The 12,679-nt window shown below is 32.3% G+C and overlaps 1 protein-coding gene and 1 long non-coding RNA gene across 8 annotated transcripts in view; one reads left to right on the top strand and one right to left on the bottom strand.

Moving 5' to 3' along the window:
- LOC129745812 (SH3 domain-binding protein 5 homolog) overlaps window positions 1-12,679 on the top strand; it is a 132,112-nt gene that overhangs the window by 101,240 nt on the left and 18,193 nt on the right. The gene's annotated exons all lie outside the window — the stretch shown is intronic.
- LOC129745817 (uncharacterized) lies at window positions 9,626-10,119 on the bottom strand. Its single transcript, XR_008737186.1, has 2 exons — window positions 9,896-10,119; window positions 9,626-9,833 (listed from the first exon to the last, which is right to left on the bottom strand). It is a non-coding gene; the product is annotated as an uncharacterized LOC129745817 (long non-coding RNA).

Below are 12,679 nucleotides of genomic sequence, written 5' to 3'. Positions count from 1 at the left end.
AGAAGAAGTAATCAAAAATAGCCTTGATTAAAAGAAACATGATTAAAAGTAAGCATACTAGATGGCGCACGTGTTGCACAAAAATTAAAGTCGAAAAATTTCTTTAAAGGACGCTATCTAGAAAACCACTTGACAGAACTTCACAAAATCTTGCACATGTAAACATTACATTCCCAGGTAACTTTGCTGAAAATTTCATCAATTAAAGTGTTTTTTTTCGAACACACTCCTTAGTTACAAAAGCGAAAATTTCATTCTAAAATAACCTGATTTGAAGATTTTGTGCAATGTAGATTGTATTAAATCTAGTTGCATGCTAGCTTTCGTCAAATTTATTCATGTTTGTTTATTTTGTAATTTTAAGAGCTGCTACTTGAGCTTCAATTTAGATTGCTGTATTTATATTTATATTTTTTAAGGTGATCATCTATAAAAAATTTATAACGAAATTTTTTAAAGGCTGTGTCTTTTCGGCTAAGTGGATTTCTTTAAAGAATTTTTCGGAGAAGTTACAATATAATACTGCATACTTAATGTATTAAATCTTTTTTTTTCTTTGTTAAACTAATATTTCTTAATATCTAATAACTATTAATATCACTGTTTACAAGCTGTTGGTGCTACGGCTTTGCCTCCAACAGGAAAACAAACACACGCACTGCAAACACATTCGCCCGATTGTTGTGTAAGCTGACAGAACGCCTGACAGTCCTTGCTAATGCAGCCACGTTTTTTCGGTTCATCCGATGAGACGTCATCTGCGGCTGAAAGAGAAGTAATGTTTTTTAATTTCCTAAATTGAAAAACCATTTTTGTTCAAGACTTTTACCTTTCAAATGTGCATTCTTAGTCGTTTCAATAAGATCCTTAAGCTGTTCGATGTTGATGGAACTGGCTTTCACGGCAACCACAAGTAAACAGAACAAGAGTACTACACGCATTTTTTTTGTAGATATAAGTACTTTCGAGGATTTCTTCCTAGTGAACTGAATGACTTCGTGTCGAGGACTGCAATCTCCCGAATCCCAGCTGTTCCCTTTTATTGGGTCCTTTAAGCAGCCCAAAATCAGACCGATTCAATTACATCATTTCGATGCAGCTTCCTTAATCCCAAAAAAACCAGTTTACCAAAAAAAAACTTTCCAATTGCACCAAATTTGCATTCAATACTCTCTTCATGTGGGTTACTTCAGTCGGCTGCGCGTCTTTTGCGGCATTTGTTATGCAATTCGTCTGCAAGTTTAAATCCGCAAAGTTTATTGGCGACGATAATGGGACAAGCTTAAATGTAACAACGCCAGACATTTCCCTTTTAGACCCTTGGATTTTCATTTTCTGTTTTGGTTCGACCGTTCTTCGCGTTGTGTAATATAAAACGGTAACCAGACGGATTTTGGTTTTACTTTCAAAAACCACCTCTTTCTCTGCAGACGTTTAGCAAACGTTTTAGCTCAACAAAATGTTCTGGAAACTGTTTCTGTTAGCAGTTATTTTATCTTGCACACTAGCTCAAAAATCTCGTCCAGTGTTGGAAGCCATTGACCAAAATGTCGAGAGTCCTGGAGCACTTGGTAGTAAAATTTTAGTTTTAATTAAAGGGTCGAATATTTTATAAATAAAAAATCATACCTTTCAGCTGCCGAAGATAGTCAACGAGCCCTACCGCCCTGCAAATCTTACTGCTACAAGAATTGTGCGAAACAGAACAAACTGGGACAGTGTAGAAATGAGATTTGTGTTTGCCTTACAGTTGGATAGATTTTCTTAAATAAATATCATTAATTTATTATATTGATGTTGTTGAATGTCTTCGTGAAGCGATAATGAAAGAAAACATTTAGAAACAATTAATCTGAATTTTAAATTTAAAAAATTTAGAAAACCTTATAAAAAAAAAATAGATCTATAAGGGGTTCAGGTTTCGTGGTTTTGAATTAAGATCTTCTTAGTTTTATTATTTAAGACAGATTTTAACCATACAATTTTCTAAATTTTGAATATAGTATGGGCAATTTGGTTTTCGGATGTACACGGATGAGCAATATATGTACGTTTGCGAAGACCTTGACGAGACTAGAAAAAGTTACTATGGGGTCAATCTGCCGTGGGAGAAAAAAAAGTTCTGGATTGAAGAAGTTGTGTTGTTTCAAAGAAAAGAGAAGCAAAAATGCTTGCGTTTTTCCAACTCTTTTCTTCGAAATTAATACAAATTTTTCAATCCATAACTTTTTCCTCCCACGGTGGATTTTCTTGACCATATAGTAACTTTTTCTTGTCTCGTCAAGATCTTTGCAACCGTGTATTGCTGATCTTTGTACATTAGAGTGCCCCAAATGATCCGACATTTCAAAAAGTTATGCGCTGCAGGCTTAGATTGATCCTAGGCCTAGTACAAGGTCTCATGCCAAATTTGGGCCAGATCGGATCAAGGGAAGGGTCGCTCAACCAGCCTAAAGTTTGTATGAGATTGTGGGACATTTTGTTCGGGAGGAGCACGAAAATCTAGTTTTTTATGAATAACTTTGGTCCCCTTCGACCGATTTCTTTTAAAAACGGTTTATCTTGAAGCCCAAACTATGACAAATATGTCATCCGAAGACTGCATTTCGATTCAAGTTAAGACACACACAAGTTATCACCCTGAAAAAAGTTACCCCATTTTTTGAAGTTTAATAACTTGTTTATCATAAGTCTAATCGAAATGTAGTCTTCGGATTAAATATTTGTCATAGTTTAGGCTTTAAGAAAAAGAAATCGGCCGAAGGGGCCAAAGTTATAAATGAAAAACGGGATTTTCATGTTCTTCCCGAACAAAATGTCTCAAAATCCCATACAAACTTTAGGCTCGTTGAGCGACCCCTTCCCGTGATCCGATCTGGTCCAAATTTGGCATGAGACCTTGTACTAGGCCTAGGATCAATCTAAGCCTGCAGCGCATAACATTTCATAAGCTTGAAATTTCTCATGTAAATTTGGGGCAGTCTAGTGTACATCCGGAAACCAGATTGCTCATTTTCTTTTTAAAAAATGGGAAAAGCCGATTTTTTTTTCTCAATTTTGTGAGTGATATTGGTGAGTTGTGGAATTTGTTGATTTGTGTTTCTGAATTTGAAAACGTTATTGGATAGAATCAGAATATCCCAAGCTCATGGTCCTTAGAGTATGATAAATTCAGACTATTATCGAATTTTAAAAACGCCAGTAATTTCTAAAGTTTACTTTTAGGCCAATACCAACATGTGAGTATTTTCAGATATTTTTTTTTGATTGAGGTATGCGGGTTTTGGCTTGATGTTTTATGGAAAAATTCTTCAATGTCTGAACCTTTTTAGAAAGTTCCCTGGCTACAACTTTGCTCAAAGCCGCTTAACGATTGGAATACAGAAAAAAAGTTATGACATTCCAAACAGAGTACCTAGTAATTTCCATTGCAACACTTCCGAAACCAGTATAACGTTCGGAAAAATTATTATCTAAGGTTGCCAGAATTTTTCGCTAACGTATCCAAGCCACGCAATATCCGGTTAAATTTGGTCAAAACGCAGAAAATATTGAACAAAAATCAAGAAGAGAAATGCTTGAAACTTTTATATTGATCAAAAGCAGCAGATTTCAAATCGTAATTTAGGTATCCAAAGAAAAGCAATAATGATCATTTTAATAAAATTCACTCAAAAATTGCTTTTTTTTTTTCTGAGGATGGTTGAATAAAAGTAGACTGAACATAAAACTAGTGATTTTTTTTTAAAACATCACCGAACAAAATCAACAACAAAAAAAAAACACCCGAGAAATTACATCCAGCGGTGATCTAAATGGTCGTGATCATAAGTGATTGAATTATGGAATCACTTGTGAAACTTTGGAATTTTTTCATTAAAAATTTATCCCCCAAATCAGAATTTTAAAAGCACATTCCACCTAAGAATAATTTGGAAAATATGGATTAAGATTTCAGATGTGAAATTGTGAAACAGAAATATACATTTTCAAGGTCGCACTGGAAATATATCCTTTCTATCAAAAAAAATAATTTAAAAGTTATCAAACCAAAAAAACTATTTCATTTTTTAGGTTGGGAATCGAAAAAAAAAATTACAATGCTCAATAAGAATAAGATTCAGCGGAATCTGTTCTCAGATTTGCAGAGGACAAAATAAAATATCGCTCAGTAGCAATTAACATCAAACTTGATATGTGACATCGGAGTTAACCATCAGAAATTAAAATTAAAATTCGAATCATCCAAACTAAAATTCAAGTTTTGATTTATACATCAGTTACCCTTTCCGGAATTCTTCAAGTATATTAAAAATTCCAAAATTCAGAAGCCAGTGCTCAATAGTAAATTTCAGTATGAGAGAGGTAAAAGTATTACATGGCATCACATCAAAACCATATTAACTATAAGAATTTCCCCTTATAAAAAGCAAAGTTGGTGTGAAAGGCTTAAACGAAAGTAACAAGATTTCGCAGAATAAAATTAAGGTAACTAGCGTTATTTGCATTGCTTTTTCATTTCATTCTGCGAATACTGTAATTTTCTGTAGAAATCCCAACAAAAATATCTGTAATCTGAATAATTTTTTTAAACAAAAAAAGTCATTTACTGAAAATTTACATTAAACTTATTAAAGTTGGCTACTTTTTTGGTAAAAAAAAAGATGAACAAATTTATTTATGTATTTTAAACTGAAAAAAAAACATTTAATCTTAATCGAGAAAACCGGCAAAACCGGGAATTGAAAATTGTACCGGGAAAGCCGGGAATTCAGATCCAAAACCGGTAAAAATACACAAAAAAGCAGGATTGATTTTTGATTCCAAGATCAGGACTTCAAACCAAAATTCGGAATTCAAAATTGTAATTGAATTACCGAGTCAGAATTCAACAGTTAAAAAAAATTGGAAGAAGATAACAAGTTTTGAGAACTACTCTGATTTTTCTTCAATCACCTCTAAACTGAAAAAAAACTCACAAAAAAAAAACTCACAACTCTCTAAAAATGAGATAAAAATTCGAAAAGTCACTTAAAATTTGTTTATTTACCGCATGTCATTACAATTATTTAAAAAAAAAAAAAAACAATCAATCAGATGAATACGAGTAAATCTAAGTTAAATTTCAAAACCAGTACACTTAGTTGCAAACTTGCAAATGTAAAAAAAAGCTTCTGTTATAATTTTCCAGTGATAGTGTTTAACTCAAGAGCTAAACACAGGACAATGAATCAGTTAAAAAAAAATAAAATAAAATAAAATAATCATCTTTACCGCACTGTGTCTTTTTTGTAGGTTTTAAACATTTTAATCCACAAATAGAAAAATTTCTGTCATCAAACGATCTGTTTGTGAAAAAGATTCATCAGCGGTTCCGGAACTATTTTTTTAAGCTGAACTTTCGAAATTTCCTTTTTTTTAATCAATTAGTGGTCTTCATTTAAACTAAAAATTCCGAATAACAACTTTTAATTGAGTATGTTACAATTTCTTTAAAAATTTACGAAAATGTTAAAATTAAGAATGAACTTATAATTTTCTAACCTGATCCGTAGCAAAAATTCGAAGAAAATTAAAAAAATCCCAGTGAAAATTGACTCGCTATAGGAATTTTAAAAATACTAAAGAATTTACAACAGTTTTGTAATGAGGGTGTGATTATGTATGTAGATTGAAAGTAATGGTTTAAATCTTAAAAATGTTACAATTATTCAACAATGCATTGTATCTCCCCCACAACATTCGTGTTTCGAGTAAAGTGTTTAAGAAAATTTCTTTTGTGTTTGAATGTTAACAGGGTTTGTTTCATTTTCCAATGCAACGCTTAAATTGGAAAGAATCTCACTTGTCGCAAGTTTTGAAGTAAATGTGAAAACTAATAAATCCTCCAGAAGATATTTTTCAATCTCATCAAAAAGTTACTTTTTGCCTCTTCGGAAGGTTTACATAAACATCAGAAAATTTCTGTTGTTTTTAAAATATTAGTTATATGGTTCATAAATCGTAAAATCGTAAGTTCATATGACTTTTTTTTGTTAAAAAATATGTGAATTTTATTTAGTTTCACAAGTTTTCTGAAAACATGAAAAAGAGATTTTCAATGTTTTTGAAATTTAAACTTCACAAAAATCATTTTTTTTTTGAAAATTTCTTGGGCAAGGTGTAATTTTTTTCGGTTAATTTATTTGAAGACTCTGAATTGAATTTTGTGTAAAAAAATACCCATCTAAAAGTCTTATTGACCAAGCTAGATGCAGACATCATCAACAAAAAAAATAAAATTTATGCATAGTTTTTAATTTAATGAAATAGCAAAATGTACAACCTTTTCTAGATATTTTCAAAATAGAATAATTTTTGTGAAGATCATATTTCAAATTTTGTATTCGTGTCTTTAGTAAACATGTGAATCTAATTAAAATACACAAATGTTTGAACAAACAAAGTCGTATTAAATTCAGCTATTGGTTCAAACATTCTAAGATGTCAAAGAAATGACTAAACACATATAAATTTTCCAGTTGTTTCGTAATTTTAATACCCCGGTAAAGTGTTTTTTAAATAAGTTTATTCTACACTTTAGTGTTTGTAGTAGTTCTTATTTTTATCTTTCCTGAAGAAACTGTAGAAAAATTCCGAAGGTTTGACGATCATGAGCCAAATAAAAAATATATTTTATTATCGAAACATCAGAAATGTTCAGTTATTTGTGTAAAAATTCCGTGTAATTTCGAAACTTGCGAATAGCGAGATCCACCTAGTGACCTTGAAAATGTTATGTTAGCATATTGTGGCTAAAAACGAGAATTCTCGTTGCCGTCTTGGTTGCCGTGGGTATGGCTCGATAGTAAAAAATCCAATAATGAATCCTAATTCTACAAAATTAAACACAACACTTTAGGTAACTCAAAGAAACTAAATTAGTATAATTTGGTCCAGTGGTTTCTGAGATACGGCATGCCAAACTTCGGCATTTTTCGACAAAGATTTCATCATGGCCCTCAATGTCTTATCAAACAAAATAATACAATTATGGCATAAGAATATGTTTTTACTTTTTTGTCTCTTGCTTGACAACACAAGACCAAAAAATTCACTTTTTACCGTATTGACAAGAGACCGGAGTGAGGGCGCTGAATCCAAATAGGCAACTTTTTTTTCAACCGTCTTTAGTTTTTTAAATAATCATAGGTTAACTTTTGAAAAAGGGTAAAAATTCATCTAAAATTTTTGGGCAAAACTGAGCATGACCCAATTTGAATGTTTTAGATTTCTGATCATTTTATTCGAAGACCGCAAGTAGTTTTGACTTCTGAGAAATAAGCTCATGAGCTCTATGCCTATCATCATAGTCCGGTAAAATATGAGAATTTTCAGGGAATTTAGACAAAATTTTTAATTAAAACGGATCATAGATATTTTTAAAAACATTTCAAAATGAAAAAGTTGTGGCCACCCTGCTTATATCGCAAGTATTTTGTTATTCATTTTACTATGTTAAAATTTTGCTCAAAATTTCCTGCGCTGGAATATACGTCTAATGTAAACATTGTTCAGCTTTTAACTATTCCCCTTCGTTCCATCATATTGCAAAGCCAGTATGTGTCGCTGTTTTTGTTAAGATTTTCACCTGAGGTGTACCGCGACGTCTGCATTCAAACGATTAAAGTTTAGCCCGGTTTTATTCACGATTTTCTATTTTTTCACGAATCTTTAGTTCAAATGACTAGGACACTACTAAAGTTGTTTTTTTTTTCCTTTAACACGCCTATGGATTTGTGCAACTTTTTTTTCACTTATTAGTACAAAAAAACTATTATTATTTTCATCAACGTGATTTTTAGTCGATTTCTGATCAGTTTTACTCATTTTTTTAATCATGTTTCTGAGGCATTTAGCACTTAACGTGTTTTATTTAAAACGTTTATTTTTTGTTGTCCTTTTTGTTATTTTTGTCATTATTCATCATTTTTAGCTATGATTTGTCTGTTTTACTTAGTCTTTGGTTTGTATTTGTTGTTTAATTTTATGAAATTTTTATCTCTTTGTCATTTTTGAATATTTTTTTTTTAATTTCGAATTTGTTGCTTTATCACCATTAGAGAACGTAAAAACATATTTTTGGTGTTTGTCTAAATTATATTGGTCATATTAATGGCGAAAACTGTATAGTTATGTTGTTTCTGAAAACCATTCGATTTTGCCACATATGTCAAAATCGGATGTTGCCAAAAACGATCGTATTGTATTTCTAAACAAACTATACAATTTATTTTTCTACAATCCCATATTAATTCTAGAAAAACTGAAATTTTTACAGTGACTCAAGAGAACCATACTATAATTTCAAGATCAAGATCAACCGGACTTGTTTTTCCAAAATTGTTGAAATATTTTTTTTTTCTGTTTTTTTGTTTCGATTATAGTCGTTTTACCATCATTATGGCATTCGCGACTTTATCAACGTTACAGTTGGCGGATCGTTATTGAAAAACTTATCCGGTACAACTGTGTTCGATGTTTACTCTTGGGCTCGTTGTTGAAATTGAAATTGTAGTGAAAAATCACTAGCAACCCTGTTAGACTCTCTGGGGAATAATTCTGTTGATTTGATTACGTTATGATAAACCCTGCAAAGATATGTGACAGAAAAATGTAAAAAGAAGATAACAGAAAAATGTTTTAAAAAAAGTACCATAAAGGTGTGCTTCTAACTCGTCTTAGAAAGTAAACCTTGTAGACATAGTCCTGCCTGTGAATTTAGAAAGGACTGGCAGCAATTCGAGGATTTATGCAATGATTGTGAAGAGAGCTTACTGTTATTTGGACAAAATTGCTTGCATAATGCTTTCCATTGGATTATGCTGACTCGGTGCACTCACGGCTTGAATGGAATTGACGATAATGTACGATAGCTTATCCTTACATATAGGTAAAGCGGAATAACCGAAAAAAGTTAACCAGTTCGAATTGATCCATTTTTCTGGTTCAAAGCTGGTTAAGAAAAAATATTTTCAGGAAGGATAAATACGGTCCAGGAGAACGTCTTTTCACCAATCGTATATCCGCTACCGTATACAAAGAACGTTATTTAAAATCATGAACTCAGTTCAGCTTGTGTGTTTAGTTGCAATTTTTACTATTTCTTTAGTATTTGCCGACTTTCAAGAGACGCCTCCCAACTTTGAAATAGTCAACAACGTGTTGTCAGCCGGTAATTTATGGTGTTTTTTTGCCTTGACAAATTTTAATATCTTTCGTTCATCTACAGGTGAAAATGGATCTCCAGCATCCAGTCTTCGCAGTAGACCTTCATCAATCATTGCTCTGGTGAAACGTCTCCAAAGGCAGAGCTGCAATTACACTGAATGTATAGTCAATTGTTCCCGATTCAACCGCAGAGGAGCCTGCATGAGCGGGGAGTGTGTTTGTTTAGGCGGAACCAGCGTGAATGGGAGAAAGTAAAATCTGCCTATTAAGCGTTAAGTTCTCGATGAATAAATCTTCTATTCTTTAACTTTGAGAAACTTAAACTTTAAGAAACTTGTTTGTTGTTCAATCTGATTTGTTCTGCGTGATAAGAGGGGCATGGTAGTGAAATGATCATCTAGATAAACACACACCGTTTAAAAAACAGCAACAGGATTTTTATTTTCCAAAAAAGGAAATTCTTGATAATGTTTTCATTTTTTAATTAGGGTTTGATCTCGTACAAGTACATCTTCCGTTAACACATCGAGGCCATCCTCGGTTCGATTGGCGGCAGACGATATCGCAACTACGTAGGTCACAAGATTGTCTCTTGATACGAATCGGCAAACCAGCGGACTGGACTGAAAATAAATTTATCAAGTTTAAGATTTTTTCCCATAAAACTTTCACACTATTCCCTCACAAGTGTTTTGCAATTCAACCGTGGCTTCGTTCACATCTTGGGGGCTTCCGTTGCAGGAACAAATCGCTGCCAACACGCAAACGCCAACAAACAGCACAACGCTAAGGGATTTCATCTTCTCAAATGATTTGTTACTGTTCTGACTAACACTTGCCAACTGTTTCAGGACTCTGGAAAGTTGCGTCTTTTATCTATCCTAAGATTAATAATGTGCGACATAAAGTTCCCCGATCTAATGTAAAACAACCTATTGATTTGCTCAGTGTTAGGTGTATCGTGAGAAATGTGCAAATTCTGGTTGCATAAAAAAGCATGGGCATATCTTTGAAGGGGGAGATCTGAAAACTCTGATTCTGTTTCTTCAATTCATTTGAAGTGTATTTAAACAAATGCAACACTTTGTTTTGTGGGTAACTTTTGAATGTGTGGTTGAAAATTGATAAAATTTCCAGCAAAGCTATATAATTGTGTAATGTTCACATGTGCTTATTTTAGTGAAGTTCTGTCAAAAGGTTTTTGAGAAAACGTTCAATGAAGAAGATCATCGACTTTAATCTTTGAGCGCCATATGCGTTATCTATAATGCTATGAAATCGCGTGAGCTTTCATTACGTCGTATGAAACAAAATGTGAAGCAGTTTTATTACGAAACAATACAAAAAATGACAAACTATTCGCCAATTTTTTCCATTTAGAATATTTGTAGCCTGGACAACATTTTCTGTATGCGAAATACGAATTTTGAAGTTGTTTTGATAACTTTTGCAGCAGTTTTCTGTGAATTCTTAAAATGTTTCATACGACGTTATGAAAGCTCACGCGAGAATTATAGATTTTTAAATTAAGACTGTTTATATTACTTTATTTGTTTTTGGAAGCTTGACTTTCAAAACTTTCAATTTGATCGAAGTTATGACAATTTTAGCAGATTGTCCTTCTTCGACGCAAAAATAACATATTAAACATTTAATCACTCCACCTCTGTTTTTGAGTATCATAAAACGTAACCGTAAAAGTTTTCCACATAATCATTAATAACTAAGTCTTGAAACTTGTTTTCTACGTTCAAAAAACCTACATGTTGAATTTCAAATTGGGAAAAACTTGGTTTGTTTTTGAATATTTCAAATGTAAGTAAAAATGTTATTTCAAAATCTTGAAATATCTATTGTTTCGAAGGCTCCCAAAGAAACACCGTTCCTGATGAAATCAAAGCGTTCAGAAGCAGCAGGTTGGTTTATGTTGGTAGTTCACTTTTTTTTCTTAGTAAATTTATAGTTTTGGTGTAGTTTTTGTTGTATTTTGAGGCAAATTTGTGATATTTTAAAAATAGGGACGTTTTCCAAGAGTGCCAGTCTAGGACAAAAGGCTGAAAACCTTATCAAATTGTAAAGTTTGAAGGAAAAAAATTAAAGGAGAATAGTGAAAAGGCCTAAAGAATTGAATGAAGGCAAAATTTCATTTTTTTTGTAGTTAAAAATTTAATAAGTAATGTTAAAAAATTTAGCCCCTTAAATTATTCAGCATCATGGTCCATCTTTCGATTTTAATTGTTATTCGGCCTTAACACACGAACTGCCTCAGTTTTTCAATTACTAACATTTGTAAATATTATGAAGCTGTTTTGTATCCTTTATGATCAAGAAAACTCGTTAAAACCGTCAAAATAGAGACTGATCAATGTTACCCCAAAGCATCAAATCCTAAACAAAGACGAAATCGATTTTTAAATCAAATTTAAAGTAGTCTAATTAATTTCTTCAAGTATGCTTTAAGTTCTTAGGAGTCCAGTACTGGTTTTAAGAATACGAAACTTGCCACACTCCTCTCAACAGAATAAATAATCGAGAAATATTGAAAAAAAGTGATCAATCTTACCCCGTTTTACGATGATTGCATCATTCCAGATCCAAACAAAACATAGTATCAACTTTATTGGATCCATGGAAGTGTTGTTCAGAGAAAAAGGTCGCATTTGGAGTCAACCTTCTTTATATATTCTTTATATATTCTGGCTGGAAACCTGCCAGGTGCCCACTAAAGAGTTCGTTTTGTTGTCCTTTACGCAGTTTTTTACAATACCTCCCCGCTAGCGATTCCAATATCTTGCGCACGATTTGACCACCGTACTTTGTTTATTTCTACGGTAGGCAGCTTTTTTCTTGCAGAAATGAAGTCAGGCGGAACTAGTAAAAACAATTTTTTGTCACTTCACTTCCCCAATCAAAATTTTTGATTTGCGCTTGATAAAACCTCTTAAATGAATAGTGAAAACTAGAAATATTTAGCATACTTTTAGATCCTCTAGGACTCCTGGAACGATTTCCCATATGAATTTTAGTCGAACAGTTGATTTCCAGCTATTTTTGATTCTCCAACTGGAACTTTCCTGAATTTTTCGTGATCCTGCTCAAAAAATTTATTTAATAACCTTCTGTATTGGTTATTGTGTATCCCTGGTTCTCGAATTCGAAATTCTTTTTTTTTAATCAGCTAGAGTTAGAGTAGAAAAAAATTCAAACAGGAAGTGGAAATTTATTCACTGATTCATAATCCACGGTGTGTTTATAGAAGTTGTTGAAAAGAAAAAATACAGTCACTCTATTTTTTTCAAAAATAGAAAATTTAGCCTTTTCTGAATCATTTTTAGGCAAAATAAAAATATTTGGTCGGTGAGTCCCCATACGTTTTGTTTTTTTTTTTGAAGATTTGTAGTCCATATTTAGAAATTTCTATCTGTAAAATTATTCCAGTGCTATGGAATAGTAACCTTTTTTCATTAAT

The sequence above is a fragment of the Uranotaenia lowii genome, chromosome 2 (assembly GCF_029784155.1).
Source record: "Uranotaenia lowii strain MFRU-FL chromosome 2, ASM2978415v1, whole genome shotgun sequence".
Taxonomy (NCBI): domain Eukaryota; kingdom Metazoa; phylum Arthropoda; class Insecta; order Diptera; family Culicidae; genus Uranotaenia; species Uranotaenia lowii.
Note: the sequence above shows the minus strand (reverse complement) of the source record. Positions and strands in the feature narration are given on the sequence as shown.